Here is a 21,262-nt window from a genome sequence, read left to right as displayed (position 1 = left end):
ATAGAGGCCAGTTAGATTTTACCTGAACTCAATAATGAAATTCATGCTTTCACTATACTATATAATCTTAACTCTTCATTGCATGAGATACTCTTAATTTGATTTAAAAAAATTAAGATAAAAGGAGATCCAACCAGTCCATCCTAAAGGAGATCAATCCTGGGTGTTCATTGGAAGGACTGACATTGAAGCTAAAACTCCAATACTTTGGCCACCTGATGCAAAGAGCTGACTCATCTGAAAAGACCCTGATGCTGGGAAAGATTGAGGGCAGGAGGAGAAGGGGACAACAGAGAATGAGATGGTTGGATGGTATTACCGACTCGATGGACATGGGTTTGGGTGGACTCCAGAAGTTGGTGATGGACAGGGAGGCTTGGCGTGCTGCAGTTCATGGGGTCGCAGAGTTGGACATGACTGAGCGACGAACTGAACTGAACTGAACTGGAGATAAAAGGTGAAGATCAACCCTGGAGATGTTGCACATACACCTAATAGTCTGTGAGACACTACTAAAGTTGTATCGTGGTTCCCAGTAGACACAAAGGGAAGAATGTGTTGCTGGACAGTTGCATCATAGTAGCAATAAGGAATCTTGAGAGCTCTTTCTAGTTCTAACGCTAATGCGTGTGTTAGTCACTCAGTCATGTCTGACTCTCTGCAACCCCATGGCCTGTAGCCCTCCAGGCTCCTCTGTCCATGGGATTCTCCAGACAAGAATACTGGAGTGGGTTGCCATGCCCTCCTCCAGGGGATCTTCCCAATCCTGGCATTGAACCCAGGTCACCTCTATTGCAGGCGGACTCTTTACCATCTAGCCACAAGGGAAGCCTCTCATGCTAGCCAACTGTGCAATTATGGGAAAATCATTTAACTCCCCTTGCTCTATCTGAAAAATAATAAGAGAATTAGTTGATCTGAGATTAATCTGTATCCTATTAATGCTTTTGCCAACATTTTGCCTTGCACCCTTTCTGGTAATTTATTTTTCATTGGCTTTGATTGGCAATTTATTTTTCATTGTGCTTTGATAGCAGCACATTCCTTTGGTGCTGCTGCTGCTGCTGCTGCTAAGTCGCTTTAGTCGTGTCTGACTCTGTGTGACCCCATAGACGGCAGCCCACCAGGCTCCCCCATCCCTGGGATTCTCCAGGCAAGAACACTGGAGTGGGTTGCCATTTCCTTCTCTAATGCATAAAAGTGAAAAGTGAAAGTAAAGTCGCTCAGTCGTATCTGACTCTTAGCGACCCCATGGACTGCAGGCCACCAGGCTCCTCCGTCCATGGGATTTTCCAGGCAAGAGTATTGGAGTGGGGTGCCATTGCCTTCTCCCTCCTTTGGTGAGGGAACAGCAAAAAGTGGAAGAAAGAGCATGAGTTTTGGAATCAAATGGATTTGTGTTTGAATCCCAGCTTTGCCTTTCCTGGCTTTGGCATCTTGGCCAATTTTCTTAAATCTTGCCAAGTTTGAGTTCACTCAGCAGTAAAATGCTGATAGTAATGCCTTTCTCACAGGGCTTTGACAGAAATGAAATAACATGGGAAATGCTTGAAAACATTATATTCAGTTCTCAATAAATGCTAAGTTCCTTTCTTCTGGTTATTTTTGTGTCTATTCTAAGTTACCCCTCTGTCTCTGTTAGTAGGGCTTTTTTTTTTTTTTTCCCCTCTACCCTCCCTTAAGTATAAATATTTTACCAGTTTAGTCATGGACTCTTGGGGTAAACTCTTCTTAAGTGATAATCTTTCATGACTTCCCCTGTGACTCTGTTGATTACTTAAAATAAATAGTGCCCAATAAACCTCTCATTTGAACTATAATCACAAGTTCGAGTACCCTATAGTCCAGGGGTCCCCAACCTCTGGGCTATCAGCAGCATTAGATTAGAAATTAAATGTACAATAAATATAATGCAATGATATCATCCTGAATCTGTTCCCCACCCCCACCCCCAGACCATGGAATAATTGTCTTCCATGATACCAGCCCCTGGTGCCAAAAAATTTAGGGACAGCTTCTAGTCATCATGCTATAATTACCCAACTAATTTCTCAGATCCAGCACAGATAACAGAACATACCATAAGCTACTTTCATTATTTTGTTTGCTGTTTTAGTTTGATAGTGCCACCATGCCCCCTCTCCAGAATTGAAACTTCAGAATCATCTTTACTTCTTCCACATTTTTCTTTTCTCTAAATCCAGTAAATTGCCATGTCTGTTCTAGCTCCACACTATTACATCCCTCATCCTCTTCCCTTTCAGTTGCACTATTCATCTAATGCTGTATGTTAATAACAACTCTTCCAACTTTAAGTTATAAGGGATAAAATGCAAGCCAGTTGAAATCCAACTCCAAGTATGAAAAAATATGATTTTTTAAAATAGCATCAACTAATGTAACAGAAAATTCCAAGCACTGCATTTTCCTTCAGGCAAATTTAAATCCAGACACCTATTACCAAGATTCTTCTTTTGCATTTCTTATTTAGCTTTCCTCTTCATTGATTTAATTCATGGGCAAACTTTCCCCAGGTGTTAGCAAAGATGTTAACATCAGCACTAAGAATATATCAAATGAATAACAAGGATCTCAAAGAGTAAGAGTCCACCCTGGTAAAGATCACACTTTTGTATAGTAATGGAGCAATGTAACTTTACCAACATTTATACTGTCCATGAAGATTTTATTTCAGTTCTTTGGTATTGCATTCAATATTTATTCTCTTAATCTTTTGAGCAACTCTATATCTTTAATTATATATCATATCCAATCAAAGGCTCTGTTTCTCTTCCCACTTGATCTCTTAAAATATGTATTAACTTTTGCTACATAACAGCAACTTCAAAATCTCAGTACCTTACTGCAAGGAACATGTATTTGTGGTTCAGGTGGATTTGGTACCATGCTGCAGACTGGTTTCAGGACTGCTCCACTTTTCTCATTTGGGGGACTCTGTCTAATGGGACATGTTTTTCTCATGGTGATTACAGCAGCTCAAGAAGCCAAACATAATCATACCAGTTCATATAATATTCAATAGCATTCCACTGGCCAAAGTTAATCATATAAGCAGGCCCAACATCATTAGGGTAGGCTGATTCACTTCATGTACTCTAGAAAGACCACAAAGTCATATATTAAATGACAAGTATACACAGTTATACAGAAAGGAATGGTAAAATGGAAGAAATAATCAAGACAATCATGAGATCACATTTTCAAGACCTAGCTAATGCATAAACTTCCTTAAGAAAACATTTCCTATCCTTCTGGCAGAAATTTTCTTCTACACCTCCATAGCACTTTGAACTTTAATCAGTGCTCAATCCTTTTACATGGTATTACAATTAAGAACTTATAAGTCATGTCTTAAGAAGCAGCACTACAGTTTACCCATTTCTCATCTACTATGGTGACTAGAGGAGACTTTTGCCTATAGCATGCATATAACTATAACATAATAGTCAGTAAAACACCATGATCAAGACCTCCAGCTGTGCAGACCCACTGTGTCACTGCAGATCCATGCTCCACACCCAGTAGCTGGGTGTCCTTGAACAAGAACAGCATTCATCTCCCAGCAAGTTAAGAGAATATATAAAGCATTTAAAGCACTACCTAGAACATTAGAAGAGCAAAATCACATAGATTTATTGTTATAATTTGTTTGTCTAATGAATAATGTCTAAGTTTCACTCAATTCTTAAGTCTTAAATTAGCTGAGTATGATACTTAATTTCATATATCAACTTGACTGCCTAACAGATGCCCAGATAGGCAATAAAACATTATTTCTGGGGTATGTTTGTGAGGGTGTTTCTGTAAGAGATTAACATTTGTCTCAGCAGACTGAATAAAGAAATTCACCCTCACCAATGTAGGTAAACATCACCCAATCCATTGAGGCCCAAACAGTAGGCAATGAAATATTTATACTCCTAGAGAACAGTGTCTTCTCTTAAGCTTTATCTTTATGTAGGTGCTCAATCATTCTTTACTGTGATGATTAGACACACTGTAATTTTGTAAAACTATACAAGTGTGAGGTAAAATCAATATGTTACATTTCTAAATTGATAAAAACTGAAATAGTTATTTGAGGATTTATATCAGATTTAATTTATAACACTTAAATTCATTATTTCTAAAATTGAGGAAAATATTATTGACCATATCTGAAGCACAGTTTCATGATTTTCTTAAACGTATCATGTTAATTTTTATGTAAATGCCATTATTTTATCAATATGAGCATGATGCAAAATTTTCTTTTATGAATAAGCTTAATTCATTATTTTGGCAGTTTTGAAGTAAAATACACAAGTGATTATAAGATTTTTTTTTCCAGATATAGAATGTGTTTTCCATATCTATTCTAAAAATGCAATCCTTTCTGAAGCCTTCTAAAGTCAATGTGCTAAATGGCTTTCTTTGTTCTTTCATTTAAATTCTAGCCAGAAAGTCTTTTTCAGCAAACTTGCTATAACTGCAATTTTAGATGTAAAATATTAATGAAATTGAAAATGAAGCACATATTGTTTATTAATAAACTTACATGTGTAGGCAACATTTGCATAAAATGATTTAAAATCCAGAACTGTCATATAATTGGTATTCTTAATGAACAATAAAAGCAGTCCAGGAGTCAGAAGGGGGTATGGATGCGTGAAGGGTCAGCTATAAAAACTGTGCAAAACTCGATATGAAACATAAAGGATTTTCAATAATGCAAATTTGCCTTTTTTGGGAAATGCATATTTCATTTGTACACATTAGCCATAATTAGTGGGTTTGTGTTTGTATGTGTGATATATGTATATCACAGTCGGCATACCCAAACCTTTGTGTCTTTTTTTTTTTTTTCATTTTGGTTTTGTTTTATTTCGTTTTTGCTATATTACTCTTTGTTTCGGCAAAAGCTTGTGATCTGGGGAATTGTGGGGACAGATTTGAAAATTCTGATTATGGGAACTAGAGAGAAGAGACCAAAATACATTCACAGGGAAAAGACCAAGATTTTGTTCAACTTCTTGGAAATAAGCTCTAATAACTGAGGAGATGTAGAGAAGGTGAGGTAAAAGGGGCAGTGGGTTCTTCAGCCACCTGTATAATCTACTAGGCAAGTTTCCAGATCAGAGAGATTAGAGCTTTACTCTTAGGTAATGACATTAAACTATGACAGTTAACACTTTTGAGTTTTTAATATGTAGTAAGTACTTTCCATTACATGATATCATTTCATCAAGACTTCCCCAGTGGCTCAGTGGTAAAGCAACCTGTCTGCAATGCATGAGACATGGGTTTGATTCCCGGATCGGGAAGATCCCCTAGAGAAGGAAATGGCAATCTACTCCAGTATTCTTGCCTGTAAAATCCCATGGACAGAGCCTGGTAGGCTTCAGTAAGTACATGGGGTTGCAAAAGAATTAGACGCAACTCGGTGACTAAACATCATCAATAGACAACAGGCACTTTCATCACATGATATCATTTCATTATTACAACATGTTAAACTGAGTCTTCTTCAAATTCACTAATTTACACCTTAAATGCTATGTGACTATCTTTGAAGATAGAGCCTTTAAGAAGGTAATTAAAGGGACTCTATTTAAATAGGCTTATAAAAGCCTTTGACTGTGTGGATCACAATAAACTGTGGAAAATTCTGAAAGAGATGGGAATACAAGACCACCTAATATGCCTCTTGACAAACCTATATGCAGGTCAAGAAGCAACGGTTAGAACTGAAAATGGAACAACAGACTGGTTCCAAATAGGAAAAGGAGTATGTCAAGCCTGTATGTTGTCACCCTGCTTATTTAATTTATATGCAGAATATATCATGAGAAATGCTGGGCTGGAAGAAGCACAAGCTGGAATCAAGATTGCCGGGAGAAATATTAATAACCTCAGATATGCAGATGACACCGCCCTTACGGCAGAAAGTGAAGAGGAACTAAAAAGCCTCTTGAGGAAAGTGAAAGTGGAGAGTGAAAAAGTTGGCTTAAAGCTCAACATTCAGAAAACGAAGATCATGGCATCTGGTCCCATCACTTCATGGGAAATAGATGGGGAAACAGTGGGAACAGTGTCAATTTTATTTTTGGGGGCTCCAAAATCACTGCAGATGGTGACTGCAGCCATGCAATTAAAAGACGCTTACTCCTTGGAAGGAAAGTTATGACCAACCTAGATAGCATATTCAAAAGCAAAGACAATACTTTGCCAACAAAGGTCCATTTAGTCAAGGCTATGGTTTTCCAGTAGTCATGCATGGATGTGAGAATTGAACTGTGAAGAAAGCTGAGCACTGAAGAATTAATGCTTTTCAACTGTGGTGTTGGAGGAGACTCTCGAGAGTCCCTTGGATTGCAAGGAGATCCAACCAGTCCATTCTAAAGATCAGCCCTGGGATTTCTTTGGAAGGACTGATGCTAAAGCTGAAACTCCAGTACTTTGGCCACCTCATGTGAAGAGTTGACTCACTGGAAAAAACTCTGATGCTGAGAGGGATTGAGGGCAGGAGGAAAAGGGGACGACAGAGGATGAGATGGCTGGATGGCATCATCGACTCGATGGATGTGAGTTTGAGTGAACTCCAGGAGTTGGTGATGGACAGGGAGGCCTGCCATGCTGCAATTCATGGCGTCGCAAAGAGTCGGACACAACTGAATGACTGAACTGAACTGAACTGATATCCTTATACAAACTGTGGAGAATTCTTAAAGAGACAGGAATATCAACTACCTTACCTGTCTCCTGAGAAACCTGTATGCATCACGAAGGAACGGTTAGAACCAGACATGAAATGATGGACTGGTTCAAAATGGGGAAAGGAATATGAGAAAGCTGTATAATGTTACCCTACTTATTTAACTTATATGCAGAGTACATCATGCAAAATGGTGGGGTGGATGAATCACAAGGTGGAATCAAGATTTCCAGGAGAAATATCAACAACCTCAGATACGCAGATATACCACTCTAATGGCAGAAAGAGTAGAGGAACTAAAAACTCTCTTGATGATGGTGAAAGAGGAGAGTGAAAAAGCTGGCTTAAAACTCAACATTCAAAAAACTAAGATCATGGTATCTGCTCCCATCACTTCATGGCATGAAGAAGGGGAAAAAGTGTAAACAGTGATAGATTTTATTTTCTTGGGCTCCAAAAATCACTGCAGATAATGAACAAAGTAATAAGATTAAAATATGCTTGCTCCTTGGAAGGAAAGCTGTGACAAACCTTGACAGCATATTAAAAAACAGAAACATTCCTCTGCTGATGAAGACCCATATATTTAAAGCAATGATTTTTTCAGTAGTCATATATGAATGTGAGAGTGGACCATAAAGAAGGCTGAGCACCAAAGAATTAATTTCTTTGAACTGTGTGTGGTGCTGGAGAAGACTCTTGGGAGTCCCTTGGACTGCAAGGAGAACAAACCAGTCCATCCTAAAGGAAATCAACCCTGAATATTCATTGGAAGGACTGATGCTGAAGCTGAAGCTCCAATACTTAGGCCACCTGATGAGAAAAGCCAACTCATTAGAAAAGACCCTGATGCTGGAAAGATTGAAGGCTGGAGAAGGGCATAATAGAGGATGAGATGATTGGATGGCATCACTGATTCAATGGACTTGAGTTTGAGCAAACTCCGTTAGACAGTGAAGGACAGGGAAGTCTGGCATGCTGCAGTTCATGGGGTGGCAAAGAGTTGGACATGAGCTAGTTACTGAATAGGTCAATGTCCTTAGAATAAGGACAACAACAATGTCTTTATAAGAAGAAGAGGAGACACCAGGAGTGCCTGTGCACATATGAAAGGCCATTTGAGGACAGGGTGAGAAAATGGCCATCTGCAATCCAGGAAGAGTGCTTTAACCAGAAACCAGATCACCTTTCACCTTGATTATGGGCTTCCAGCCTTCAGAATTATGAGAAAACAAATTTCTGTGTTTAAGTCACCAACTCTCTGGTATGCTGTTAGGACAACCTGAACAGACTAGTAAAAACACCATTGAGAGAATGCTATTATTATGCACACTTTACAGTCAGGAATGAGTCTTTGAGAAATGAAATAATTTTGTTCACAGTATTGATGAGATGGCAAAGCATACCTTGAATCCAGGTTGTCTTACTCTTAGAATCATGATTTTATTTACTTTACAATTCTGCCACTCTTATATATAGTTATGTGTAGTTGGATAGTTTCACTCTGTTTGGTCATTATAATATTGTATCCACATAATGTTTTATGTCATTACATAAAAATCAGGCAATTCAGCAAATAAACTCTACCTTCCTTGGTAATCCTAGATATAGTAAGCTTTTTATAGTTACCTAAATAATTTTCCAATTTGCCATATAAACAAGACTTGCAGTGCAATAGTAAGGCCTAGGTTCATACTTTCTAAGTATTTATAAGAAATAATTTTTAAAACTCAATATTTTATTAAATGAATAATTAGAAATATTTGAGTTTCAATAAGTAGTAATTTATCCCATTTATATTCTGCATGTGCTCATATTAAATAAAAGCTAATTAGGTATTTCTGAGAATACTTGGAGATGATCCTTTGAGGAAACAATGGCAAATTACAATGATTTGCATCAATTACATCTTCTTTTTTGCTCAATTCAAGATTAACAAAATGAAGCAGTTTATCATTGAGGTAATTTATCAATAATTGAATCATTAAGTGAAAGACATGTGCTTACATAGCAGAAAATTTTTTTGAGATAGTTTTTTTATAGTCTTCAGTGTTTTAAAAATATGAAACTAGGAACGGTTTACATTCAGAAATGTCTAAAAACATAATTTCAAAAATTTCATTATTTTACTACCATTTACTTTTATACAGTAATTTTCAGATACTTTCAACTAGCAAATAATTATTGAAGGCCTACAGTGCTTTTGATACATATACCTTCATAAGACAATGTCAGGCAACCTCACTTAGGTCCCTGGATATTAGAATCATTATTTACATACCCAAAACACTGATATACTCCCTTTCTTGAACCATAAAATTCAGTCTGTCTTGTCTTTTTCTGATTGACCACAACTTTACCTCTTAAGTTGTTTTCTTTCTTCAGATTGACTGCAGGTAAACAATTGTTTTCATCCCTTTTTTCTTTTTTATTTCCTTTTTAGGAGCTTAATATTATGCATAATGGTTAATCAGAAATGACAGCCATATAATAAACACTATGAAATTAAAGAGATTCCTAAACTATCATAAAGTTGTTGAATAAATAAATCCTCATGTTTCTTGCTGACTTACTGCTTTAGATGACAAGGAAGCCCAATGACCATTTACTTTTCCCATTCAATTTTAAACATATATGTACTTCACATCTGTGCACCTACATTTACTCTCCTGTGGTATCAAGTAGTAGCACTGGAATTACTCTTTTATTTCAATAAAAAGGCAAAAAACAGTTAATCTATAGTTTATCTTACATTTTAAAATGTTCTCTTAGAGGACAAAACCAGTTTTCAGAAGCTTGGGAGGGGCAGAGAGAAGGGGGCATTTCATGACTTTAGTCAACACTCTTTCTATGTGTGAGAATCAGACACATCTCTATATGTCTAGCAGCCTGCTCCAGAACTCTCTTGTATAAATCCCCTGAGAAGCATCCAGGGAGAAAGCTCATTGTAAAGGAAGAGTCAGGCAGTCAAGCTTGGCTTTGAAAAAAAGCTTTCATTATCAGCCAAGGGAAGCAATTCTGAGTACAGCATGATGCTCATCACTCATATTTGTCTTTGAGCCTAACCACCCATGGACTTCTGCCTGAGTCCTGTTAGGGAAAGAGAGACACAAGTGAAAAACAAAATTACTGTTTTTCAATTAACACTTTTAAGATATTGTGACATCAGCTATTTTGATACATGTCTGTAAATGGCAGAACAAAAGATTTGTTCCCTCTTATGTAGATAATACAATGTAGATTCAGGTGTTGAAAGTACTCAGGAAAACACTATGACTTGGGACCAGCTGACAGACTGTGGTCCATCAACGATAATAGGGTCTAACAGGAGACAGTATTATTCTAAAGCGATGGTCTGTCTGTGTGAACCACAGGCACTCTACTGGAGGTGGAAGGGGGAGAGGGCAGATTATTTTATTTTAATGAAATAGTTTACATAATTGTGGTGTCTTAGTGAACCCAACAGAGAAGGCAATGGCACCCCACTCCAGTACTCTTGCCTGGAAAAATCCCATGGATGGAGGAACCTGGTAGGCTGCAGTCCATGGTGTCCCGAAGAGTCAGACACGACTGAGTGACTTCACTTTCACTTTTCACTTTTATGCATTGGAGAAGGCAATGGCAACCCACTCCAGTGTTCTTGCCTGGAGAATCCCAGAGATGGGGGAGCCTGGTGGGCTGCCATCTATGGGGCTGCACAAAGTAGGACACGACTGCAGCGATTTGGCAGCAGCAGCAGCAGCAGTGAACTCAAAATCTGCTGAAGAGTTCAGCAAGCTGGAGACCTGGGAAATAGTTGCAGTGTAAGCCCCAAAGCAGTCAACTGACAGATTTTTTTTCCTTTTCAGGGAGGTCAGTCTTTCTTCTATTAAGGCCTTCCACTGATTCAATAAGACCCACTCACATTATGCAAAGCAATCATCTTTACTCAGATTCCATCAATTTAAATGTTAATCTCATCCAAAAACACCTTCACAAAAATGCACCTGGAGAAATGACTGATGAAATATCTGAGAACTATGGTTTAGTCAAATTCAAACATCAAATTAATCATTATAGTCCTTTTTCCCAGTGATTTTTTCTGTATATCCTCAAGTACCACATGTATTCCCAAACTCATTTCTATAGGCTATTGCATGCAGTATTACCACCATTATCATCCCCTTCTATACTACCACTTTCTGGGCACACACACATACACACATACATATATGTATATACATATACACAGGTGTACATACATATGTACACATATCATATATACATACATACATATACACACATATACATACATTGTTGATTCCATTTTTCTAGAGAACTGGGACTAACACAGGCCCTTTGTTGGATATAATAGGCAGAGTAATGGCCAACCAAAGATATTCATGTCTTAATTGCCAGAGCCTATAAATTTGGCAATCAGAACTTTGCATATATGATTAAGGATAGTGAGAGAGATGATTATTCTCTATTATCCAGGCAAATCCAGTGAAATCACGGGGCTCCTCACAAATACACAAAGAGGCAGGAGAATTAGAATTAAAGATGCAAATGTGATGACCAGAAGCAGATGTTGGAGTGATGTAGTTGTTGGCAGGTGCCCACAAGTTAAGAAATGCTGGTAACTTCTAGAAGCTGGAAAAGGCAGGGAAACAGCTCCTCATCTGGACCCTCTTGAAGGAATGTGGTTTTACCAACACTTTGATTTTAGCCCCATGAAATTCATTTCAGTTCTGACCTCCAGAACTATAAGATAATAAATTTTGTTGTTTCAAGATACTAAGCTTGTGCCAGTTTCTTACAGCAGCAAAATAATAATAATAATATCATAGAAATGCTGCAATAGTAGATGAGGATAAAAGCATGCAAAAAGGAAAGAAGGAAGTAAGGAAAAAAGGATGGAACTGAGAAGAGTATGAGACAAAGAACAAAGGATTAGTGAGAAAAAATGTTAGGTAAGAAGAGGACCAGGACAGACAGTACAAATCCCAGTGCTTGCCTTGGAGTAATAGCATTAGTTTCATAGAAGTTGGACTATTCTTTAATGATTTCAAAGTGCTTACAGATATCCCTGCATTTTTTTGAAGGTTAAAATCTTTTGGTATACTTAGCAAAAACTTAACAAGTTTTCATTTTCCACTATTGCTTCTTTGTTTAAAATATATTAATATTATATCTTCATTTTGATAATTCAACAATCAATATTGTTAAAAAATCTCTTGCTGTAAAATATATTACAATTTGTATAATGACTTTATTTTGTATATAAGCCAGCATTTTCCTAAAATGTAAATAACATAAGACTGACATAGTTTTAATATGAACAATCTTATAATTTAAAATAAAAAGATGTATTTTCTCTATTTGTATATTTCTCAAGGACATTTCATTGTGTCACAGATAGTTCTAACTTCTTGCTGTTTTTGCTGTAGCTATTTATAAATTTTGAAATGTTTCAGCTCCATAAAATGTTGTGCCTGAGGAGTAGCATAATGTTAGTAATGATCCCTGTATTTTTCAACTTTCCATTTTTATAGTATTTTATCTGCTTATATTTTTAAGAAAAGTAGTTGAATGTTTTATTATATTATAACATTAAAACAAAGAAAAATCTCTGTTTATCTAATGCTCTTGAAAATTTATTTATGTCAAAGTCTGAAACTCAGATTAGTGCTATAGTTTTAAACACTATTTCCAAAGACTTCTTCAAAGTGGATGGAGAGAAATTCTTGTAATAAAGTGAGTAGACTGGTAAAGTGAAAGCAAGTGGAAATATATTATCACAGCAGGATTACAATAGAGAGATATTTACTATATATTTATTCTAAAAAGCTGATATTTTACAATATTTACATATTATATAGCAGGCAGTTTGGGTCTTGTGACATAGAAGGCAATGAAAATAACTGCGGGGAAGTTAAAATTTTCTTTCATTTTTTTTTTTTCATGTTTTTCTTTTTTTTTTATTTTATTTTTAAACATTACAATATTGTATTAGTTTTGCCAAATATCGAAATGAATCCGCCACAGGTATACCTGTGTTCCCCATCCTGAACCCTCCTCCCTCCTCAGTCCCCATACCCTCCCTCTGGGTCATCCCAGTGCACCAGCCCCAAGCATCCAGTATCGTGCATCGAACCTGGACTGGCGACTCGTTTCATACATGATATTATACATGTTTCAATGCCATTCTCCCAAATCTCCCCACCCTCTCCCTCTCCCACAGAGTCCATAAGACTGATCTATACAATAGTGTCTCTTTTGCTGTCTCATACACAGGGTTATTGTTACCATCTTTCTAAATTCCATATATATGGGTTAGTATACTGTATTGGTGTTTTTCTTTCTGGCTTACTTCACTCTGTATAATAGGCTCCAGTTTCATCCACCTCATTAGAACTGATTCAAATGTATTCTTTTTAATGGCTGAGTAATACTCCATTGTGTATATGTACCACCGCTTTCTTATCCATTCATCTGCTGATGGGCATCTAGGTTGCTTCCATGTCCTGGCTATTATAGACAGTGCTGCGATGAACATTGGGGTACACGTGTCTCTTTCCCTTCTGGTTTCCTCAGTGTGTATGCCCAGCAGTGGGATTGCTGGATCATAAGGCAGTTCTATTTCCAGTTTTTTAAGGAATCTCCACACTGTTCTCCATAGTGGCTGTACTAGTTTGCATTCCCACCAACAGTGTAAGAGGGTTCCCTTTTCTCCACACCCTCTCCAGCATTTATTGCTTGTAGACTTTTGGATCGCAGCCATTCTGACTGGTGTGAAATGGTACCTCATAGTGGTTTTGATTTGCATTTCTCTGATAATGAGTGATGTTGAGCATCTTTTCATGTGTTTGTTAGCCATCTGTATGTCTTCTTTGGAGAAATGTCTATTTAGTTCTTTGGCCCATTTTTTGATTGGGTCATTTATTTTTCTGGAGTTGAGCTGTAGGAGTTGCTTGTATATTTTTGAGATTAGTTGTTTGTCAGTTGCTTCATTTGCTGTAATTTTCTCCCATTCTGAAGGCTGCCTTTTCACCTTGCTTATAGTTTCCTTTGTTGTGCAGAAGCTTTTAAGTTTAATTAGGTCCCATTTGTTTATTTTTGCTTTTATTCCCAATATTCTGGGAGGTGGGTCATAGAGGATCCTGCTGTGATGTACATCAGAGAGTGTTTTGCCTATGTTCTCCTCTAGGAGTTTTATAGTTTCTGGTGTTAAGTTGAGATCTTTAATCCATTTTGAGTTTATTTTTGTGTATGGTGTTAGAAAGTGTTCTAGTTTCATTCTTTTACAAGTGGTTGACCAGATTTCCCAGCACCACTTGTTAAAGAGATTGTCTTTAATCCATTGTATATTCTTGCCTCCTTTGTCAAAGATAAGGTGTCCATATGTGCATGGATTTATCTCTGGGCTTTCTATTTTGTTCCATTGATCAATATTTCTATCTTTGTGCTAGTACCATACTGTCTTGATAACTGTGGCTTTGTAATAGAGCCTGAAGTCAGGTAGGTTGATTCCTCCAGTTCCATTCTTCTTTCTCAAGATCGCTTTGGCTATTCGAGGTTTTTTGTTTTTCCATACAAATTGTGAAATTATTTGTTCTAGCTCTGTGATGAATACCGTTGGTAGCTTGATAGGGATTACATTGAATCTATAAATTGTTTTGGGTAGTATACTCATTTTCACTATATTGATTCTTCCAATCCATGAACATGGTATATTTCTCCATCTATTAGTGTCCTCTTTGATTTCTTTCACCAGTGTTTTATAGTTTTCTATATATAGGTCTTTAGTTTCTTTAGGTAGATATATTCCTAAGTATTTTATTCTTTCCATTGCACTGGTGAATGGAATTGTTTCCTTAATTTCTCTTTCTGTTTTCTCATTGTTAGTGTATAGGAATGCAAGGGATTTCTGTGTGTTGATTTTATATCCTGCAACTTTACTATAATCACTGATTAGTTCTAGTAATTTTCTGGTGGAGTCTTTAGGGTTTTCTATGTAGAGGATCATGTCATCTGCAAATAGTGAGAGTTTTACTTCTTCTTTTCCAATTTGGATTCCTTTTATTTCTTTTCTGCTCTGATTGCTGTGGCCAAAACTTCCAAAACTATGTTGAATAGTAATGGTGAAAGTGGGCACCCTTGTCTTGTTTCTGACTTTAGAGGAAATGTTTTCAATTTTTCACCATTGAGGATAATGTTTGCTGTGGGTTTGTCATATATAGCTTTTATTATGTTGGGGTATGTTCCTTCTATTCCTGCTTTCTGGAGAGTTTTTATCATAAATGGATGTTGAATTTTGTCAAAGGCTTTCTCTGCATCTATTGAGATAATCATATGTTTTTTATTTTTCAATTTGTTAATGTGCTGTATTGCATTGGTTGATTTGCAGATATTGAAGAATCCTTGCATCCCTGGGATAAAGCCCACTTGGTCGTGCTGTATGATCTTTTTAATGTGTTGTTGGATTTTGACTGCTAGAATTTTGTTAAGGATTTTTGCATCTATGTTCATCAGTGATATTGGCCTGTAGTTTTCTTTTTTTGTGGGATCTTTGTCAGGTTTTGGTATTAGGGTGATGGTGGCCTCATAGAATGTGTTTGGAAGTTTACCTTCCTCTGCAATTTTCTGGAAGAGTTTGAGCAGGATAGGTGTTAGCTCTTCTCTAAATTTTTGGCAGTATTCAGCTGTGAAGCCGTCTGGACCTGGGCTTTTGTTTGCTGGAAGATTTTTGATTACAGTTTCAATTTCCGTGCTTGTGATGGGTCTGTTAAGATTTTCTATTTCTTCCTGGTCGAGTTTTGGAAAGTTGTACTTTTCTAAGAATTTGTCCATTTCTTCCACTTTGTCCATTTTATTGGCATATAATTGTTGATAGTAGTCTCTTATGATCCTTGGTATTTCTGTGTTGTCTGTTGTGATCTCTCCATTTTCATTTCTAATTTTATTGATTTGATTTTTCGCCCTTTGTTTCTTGATGAGTCTGGCTAATGGCTTGTCAATTTTATTTATCCTTTCAAAGAACCAGCTTTTGGCTTTGTTGATTTTTGCTATGGTCTCTTTTGTTTCTTTTGCATTTATTTCTGCCCTAATTTTTAAGATTTCTTTCCTTCTACTAACCCTGGGGTTCTTCATTTCTTCCTTTTCTAGTTGCTTTAGGTATAGGGTTAGGTTATTTATCTGACTTTTTTCTTGTTTCTTGAGGTATGCCTGTATTGCTATGAACTTTCCCCTTAGGACTGCTTTTAAAGTGTCTCATAGGTTTTGGGTTGTTGTGTTTTCATTTTCATTAGTTTCTATGCAAATTTTTATTTCTTTTTTTATTTCTTCTGTGATTTGTTGATTATTCGGCAGCGTGTTGTTCAGCCTCCATATGTTGGAATTTTTAATAGTTTTTCTCCTGTAATTGAGATCTAATCCTACTGCATTGTGGTCAGAAAAGATGCTTGGAATGATTTCTATTTTTTTGAATTTACCAAGGCTAGATTTATGGCCCAAGATGTGATCTATCCTGGAGAAGGTTCCATGTGCACTTAAGAAAAAGGTGAAATTCATTGTTTGGGGATGAAATGTCCTATAGATATCAATTAGGTCTAACTGGTCTATTGTATCATTTAATGTTTGTTTTTCCTTGTTAATTTTCTGTTTAGTTGATCTATCCATAGGTGTGAGTGGGGTATTAAAGTCTCCCACTATTATTGTGTTATTGTTAATTTCTCCTTTCATACTTGTTAGCATTTGTCTTACATATTGCGGTGCTCCCATGTTGGGTGCATATATATTCATAATTGTTATATCTTCTTCTTGAATTGATCCTTTGATTATTATGTAGTGACCATCTTTGTCTCTTTTCACAGCCTTTTTTTTAAAGTCTATTTTATCTGATATGAGTATTGCTACTCCTGCTTTCTTTTGGTCCCTATTTGCATGGAAAATCTTTTTCCAGCCCTTCACTTTCAGTCTGTATGTGTCCCCTGTTTTGAGGTGGGTCTCTTGTAGGCAACATATGTAGGGGTCTTGTTTTTGTATCCATTCAGCCAGTCTTTGTCTTTTGGTTGGGGCATTCAGCCCACTTACGTTTAAGGTAATTACTGATAAGTATGCTCCCGTTGCCATTTACTTTATTGTTTTGGGTTTGATTTTATACACCGTTTTTGTGTTTCCTGTCTAGAGAATATCCTTCAGTATTTGTTGGAGAGCTGGTTTGATGGTGCTGAATTCTCTCAGCTTTTGCTTGTCTGAAAAGCTTTTGATTTTTCCTTCATATTTGAATGAGATCCTTGCTGGGTACAATAATCTGGGCTGTGGGTTATTTTCTTTCATCACTTTAAGTATGTCTTGCCATTCCCTCCTGGCTTGAGTTTCTATTGAAAGATCAGCTGGTATCCTTAAGGGAATTCCCTTGTGTGTTATTTGTTGTTTTTCCCTTGCTGCTTTTAATATTTGTTCTTTGTGTTTGATCTTTGTTAATTTGATTAATATGTGTCTTGGGGTGTTTCGCCTTGGGTTTATCCTGTTTGGGACTCTCTGGGTTTCTTGGATTTGGGTGATTATTTCCTTCCCCATTTTAGGGAAGTTTTCAATTATTATCTCTTCAAATATTTTCTCATGGTCTTTCTTTTTGTCTTCTTCTTCTGGGACCCCTATGATTCAAATGTTGTAGTGTTTAATATTGTCCTGGAGGTCTCTGAGATTGTCCTCATTTCTTTTAATTTGTTTTTCTTTTATCCTCTCTGATTCATTTATTTCTACCATTCTATCTTCTAATTCACTAATCCTATCTTCTGCCTCTGTTATTCTACTATTTGTTGCCTCCAGAGTGTTTTTAATTTCATTTATTGCATTATTCATTATATATTGACTTTCTTTTATTTCTTCTAGGCCCTTGTTAAACCTTTCTTGCATCTTCTCAATCCTTGTCTCCAGGCTATTTATCTGTGATTCCATTTTGATTTCAAGATTTTGGATCAATTTCACTATCATTATTCAGAAATCTTTATCAGGTAGATTCCTTATCTCTTCCTCTTTTATTTGGTTTGGTGGGCATTTATCCTGTTCCTTTATCTGCTGGGTATTCCTCTGTCTCTTCATCTTGTTTAAATTGCTGAGTTTGGGGTGTCCTTTCTGTATTCTGGCAGTTTGTGGAGTTCTCTTTATTGTGGCATTTCCTCACTCTGTGTGGGTTTGTACAGGTGGCTTGTCAAGGTTTCTTGGTTAAGGAAGCTTGTGTCGGTGTTCTGGTGGGTGGAGCTGTATTTCTTCTCTCTGGAGTGCAATGAAATGTCCAGTAATGAGTTATGGGATGTCTATGGTTTTGGGGTGACTTTGGGCTGCCTGTATCTTGGAGCTCAGGGCTGTGTTCCTGGTTGCTGGAGAATTTGCTTGGTATGTCTTGCCCTGGAACTTGTTGGCCCTTGTGTGGTGCTTGGTTTCAGTGTCGGTATGGAGGCGTTTGATGAGCTCCTGGCAATTAATTTTTTTTGGAGTCAGGAGCTCCCTGGAGTAAGGGTTTGGACTTAAGCCTCCTGCTTCCAGTTATCGGTCTTATTTTTACAGTACTTTCAAAGCTTCTCCTTCTATACAGCACCATTGATAAAACATCTACGTTAAAGATGAAAAGTTTCTTTGTTCAGTCGCGCTGTGGGGAGGTAGGGAGGGATGCTGCAAACAAATAACACTGGCGTGTGCTTGCAGTGCTGCAGCCACACTGGGTCTGCCCCCTGTTCATGGCGCCTGTAGCCTCCCTGCCCACGCTGCTCAGGCTCTAGGTTGCTCCACGGGGAACCATCCGTGGCCGGCCCTGGGCTGCCTGCACTTCCCAGGTCCAAGCCGCTCAGGTTCAGGCACTTGGGTAGTCCTCAGAGGCGCAGACTCTCAGTTGGGCCTGCATTTTGTGCCCTTCCCAGATCCGAGCAGCTCAGGTGATGAGGTGTTTGGCGCGTGCGATTGCTGCGACTTATTGCCTCCCCACTGCTGGTTATCTAGGTGTGCAATCGGCGCACCTTCTCAGGCAGATGTTGACCGTCCAGACCCCCAAGAAGTTTTAGTTAGCAAAGAAGCCTGCTTACAGTTTTATAGATAATGTCTCTCTGGGACTGCGATTGTCCCCTTCCGGCTCTGGCTGCCTGTCACAGGAGGGGGATGGTCTGCCGCCGGCTATCTCTGTTCAGTCCTTTGTTCCGTGCACGGGCCTGGCGGTGTCTTAGGTTAGGGCTGGCTTTTCGCGTGGTAGATATCCCACAGTCTGGTTTGCTAGCCTGAATTATTTCACTCAGATAGCACTGGGGGTATTCAGGCCAGATCCTTGCGATGCAGGCCGCGCCACCCCTCCCTGCCCAGCCCCCGCTTGCTAATGGTGGATGCAGGCGTCTGCGCTGCTTCTCTGCTGGGGGAGTTACCGTAGGGCTCGCAATGTGCGGGTTTTAATTGTTTATTTATTTTTCCTCCCTGTTATGTTGCCCTCTGTGCTTCCAAGGCTCGGCACAGATTCGGCAGTGAGAAGGTTTCCTGGTGTTTGGAAACTTCTCTCTTTTAAGACTCCCTTCCCGGGACGGAACTCCATCCGTCCTTCTTTTGTCTCTTTTTTTGTCTTTTATTTTTTTTCCTACCTCCTTTCGAAGACTTGGGTTGCTTTTCTGGGTGCCTGATGTCCTCTGCTGGCATTCAGAAGTTGTTTTGTGGAATTTACTCGGCATTTAAATGTTCTTTTGATGAATTTGTCAGGGAGAAAGTGTTCTCCCTGTCCTACTCCTCTGCCATCTTAGCTCCTCCTCCCTAAAATTTTCTTAAAGAAGAGATTTTCTATTCCCAAACAGGAATTGCCTCTTATTTCTCCTCTTCTATTAACTATGCATGAAAGCAGCAATATCATCTAAAGTATAAAACTGGAAGATGTTGGTGGTCATCTGATATCAGATCTGTTATCAAATATAAGAATTTTCTTATTGCTCTCTTTAGACTAAGATCAAGTGAATAATATACTCTCTTCTTTCCTTGCGCACATAGACTTGTCATTAATTTTGGTCATCTTTCAGGCACATGGTAAGACAGTGCCTATTACCTCCTAGGAAGTTAGTTGTGACTGTGACTTACTGTGGCAAATAAGTAGTAATATGTGACTTCTAAACAGAAGCATTAAGAGCCAGTAAATGAGTTACTGCAGGTATCAATAAGGAAGCCCCCTGCAACCATATTATGGACACAGTAAGTTAAATGATAATCCATGTGTTGCTTATTATAGCAGCAAGTATGTTAGTATATCCAAAGAGAAACATACCTCAAATTCAGATAGTATTATGCTTACTGTTTCATAACATAGGTTACAATATCTTGAGAAACACTTCATATTCTCTCATACATTTACATATTGTGATTAGAGACACTGATTGCCACGTGTTCTATCTTTTCAATGATGTGTATATATATATATATATATATATATACACACATATATATATCATATAGCAACTGGCTTCCCTGGTAGCATAGGTGGTAAAGAATCCACCTGCAATGCAAAGACCTGGTTCAATTCCTGGGTCAGGAAGATCCCCTGGAAAAGGGAGAGGCTACATGCTCCAGTATTCTTGGGCTTCCCTGGTGGCTCAGATGGTAAAGAATCTGCCTGAAATGCAGGAGACCTGGATTCAATCCTGGGATAGGAAAATCCACTGGAGGAGGGCAGCAACCTACTCCAGTATTTTTGCCTGGAGAATCCCCATGGACAGAGGAGTCTGGTGGATGACAGTCTATGGAGTGGCAAAGAGTCAGACACAACTGAGCAACTAAGCACAGGTATAGCAACCAGTATTGGAAGATAGATACAGTGTGTCCCTTTGGGTCAAAAGCAGGGAAGCAGCTCTTTAGAAAGGATTCAAATCATCTGACATTGGAGTTTAAATCAATTGTGAAGCAAAACTACTGCATGTGCAGTATGAACTGGGCACCTCTTTTTTTATATTCACGGGAAGTACAGAGCTAAAAGAACCTCGGCAACAAGAATATTCATGCAAGTTGTGGTGCTGTGTGCAATAAAGTTCTCATCTCCTTACCCAGAAGTTTTATATATTTTGCAAGCATCTGTGGCTAATTCATTAGTTAGAAATAGCCAAAATCTCAGACAATTTCAAAGTTATTGACCTAAGAATAGCAATTAAAAAAAAATGAGAATGCTTAAGTAAATTATGAAATTAATAAAAATATGATAAAAACAAACCTAAAGCATGGGGTGCTTTCATACAAACACTTCAGCATAGTGGTCCTCATAGGGCTTAGAAGTTTGTAAGTTCAGCAGAATGCATTACATACCATCTGATCAACCAATAGATGACTTAAGTAACTAAGATTTTCCCTCAAGAGGGAAGTAACTCAATTTTACGGTCTTAAGTTAACAACAAAATTTTAATTTCTCCATACAATTTATGCATATGATTGTATGTGATTATCTTACATTCACAAACATAATGATAAATCACAATATTGGGGGATTCCCTGGTGGCTCAGATGGTAAAGAGTCTGCTTACAATGCAGGAGACCAGGGTTCAATCCCTGGGT

The sequence above is a fragment of the Bos javanicus genome, chromosome 6, assembly GCF_032452875.1.
Source record: "Bos javanicus breed banteng chromosome 6, ARS-OSU_banteng_1.0, whole genome shotgun sequence".
Lineage (NCBI taxonomy): Eukaryota > Metazoa > Chordata > Mammalia > Artiodactyla > Bovidae > Bos > Bos javanicus.
The sequence above is the reverse complement of the archived record's forward strand: the minus strand, read 5'-3'. Positions refer to the sequence as shown.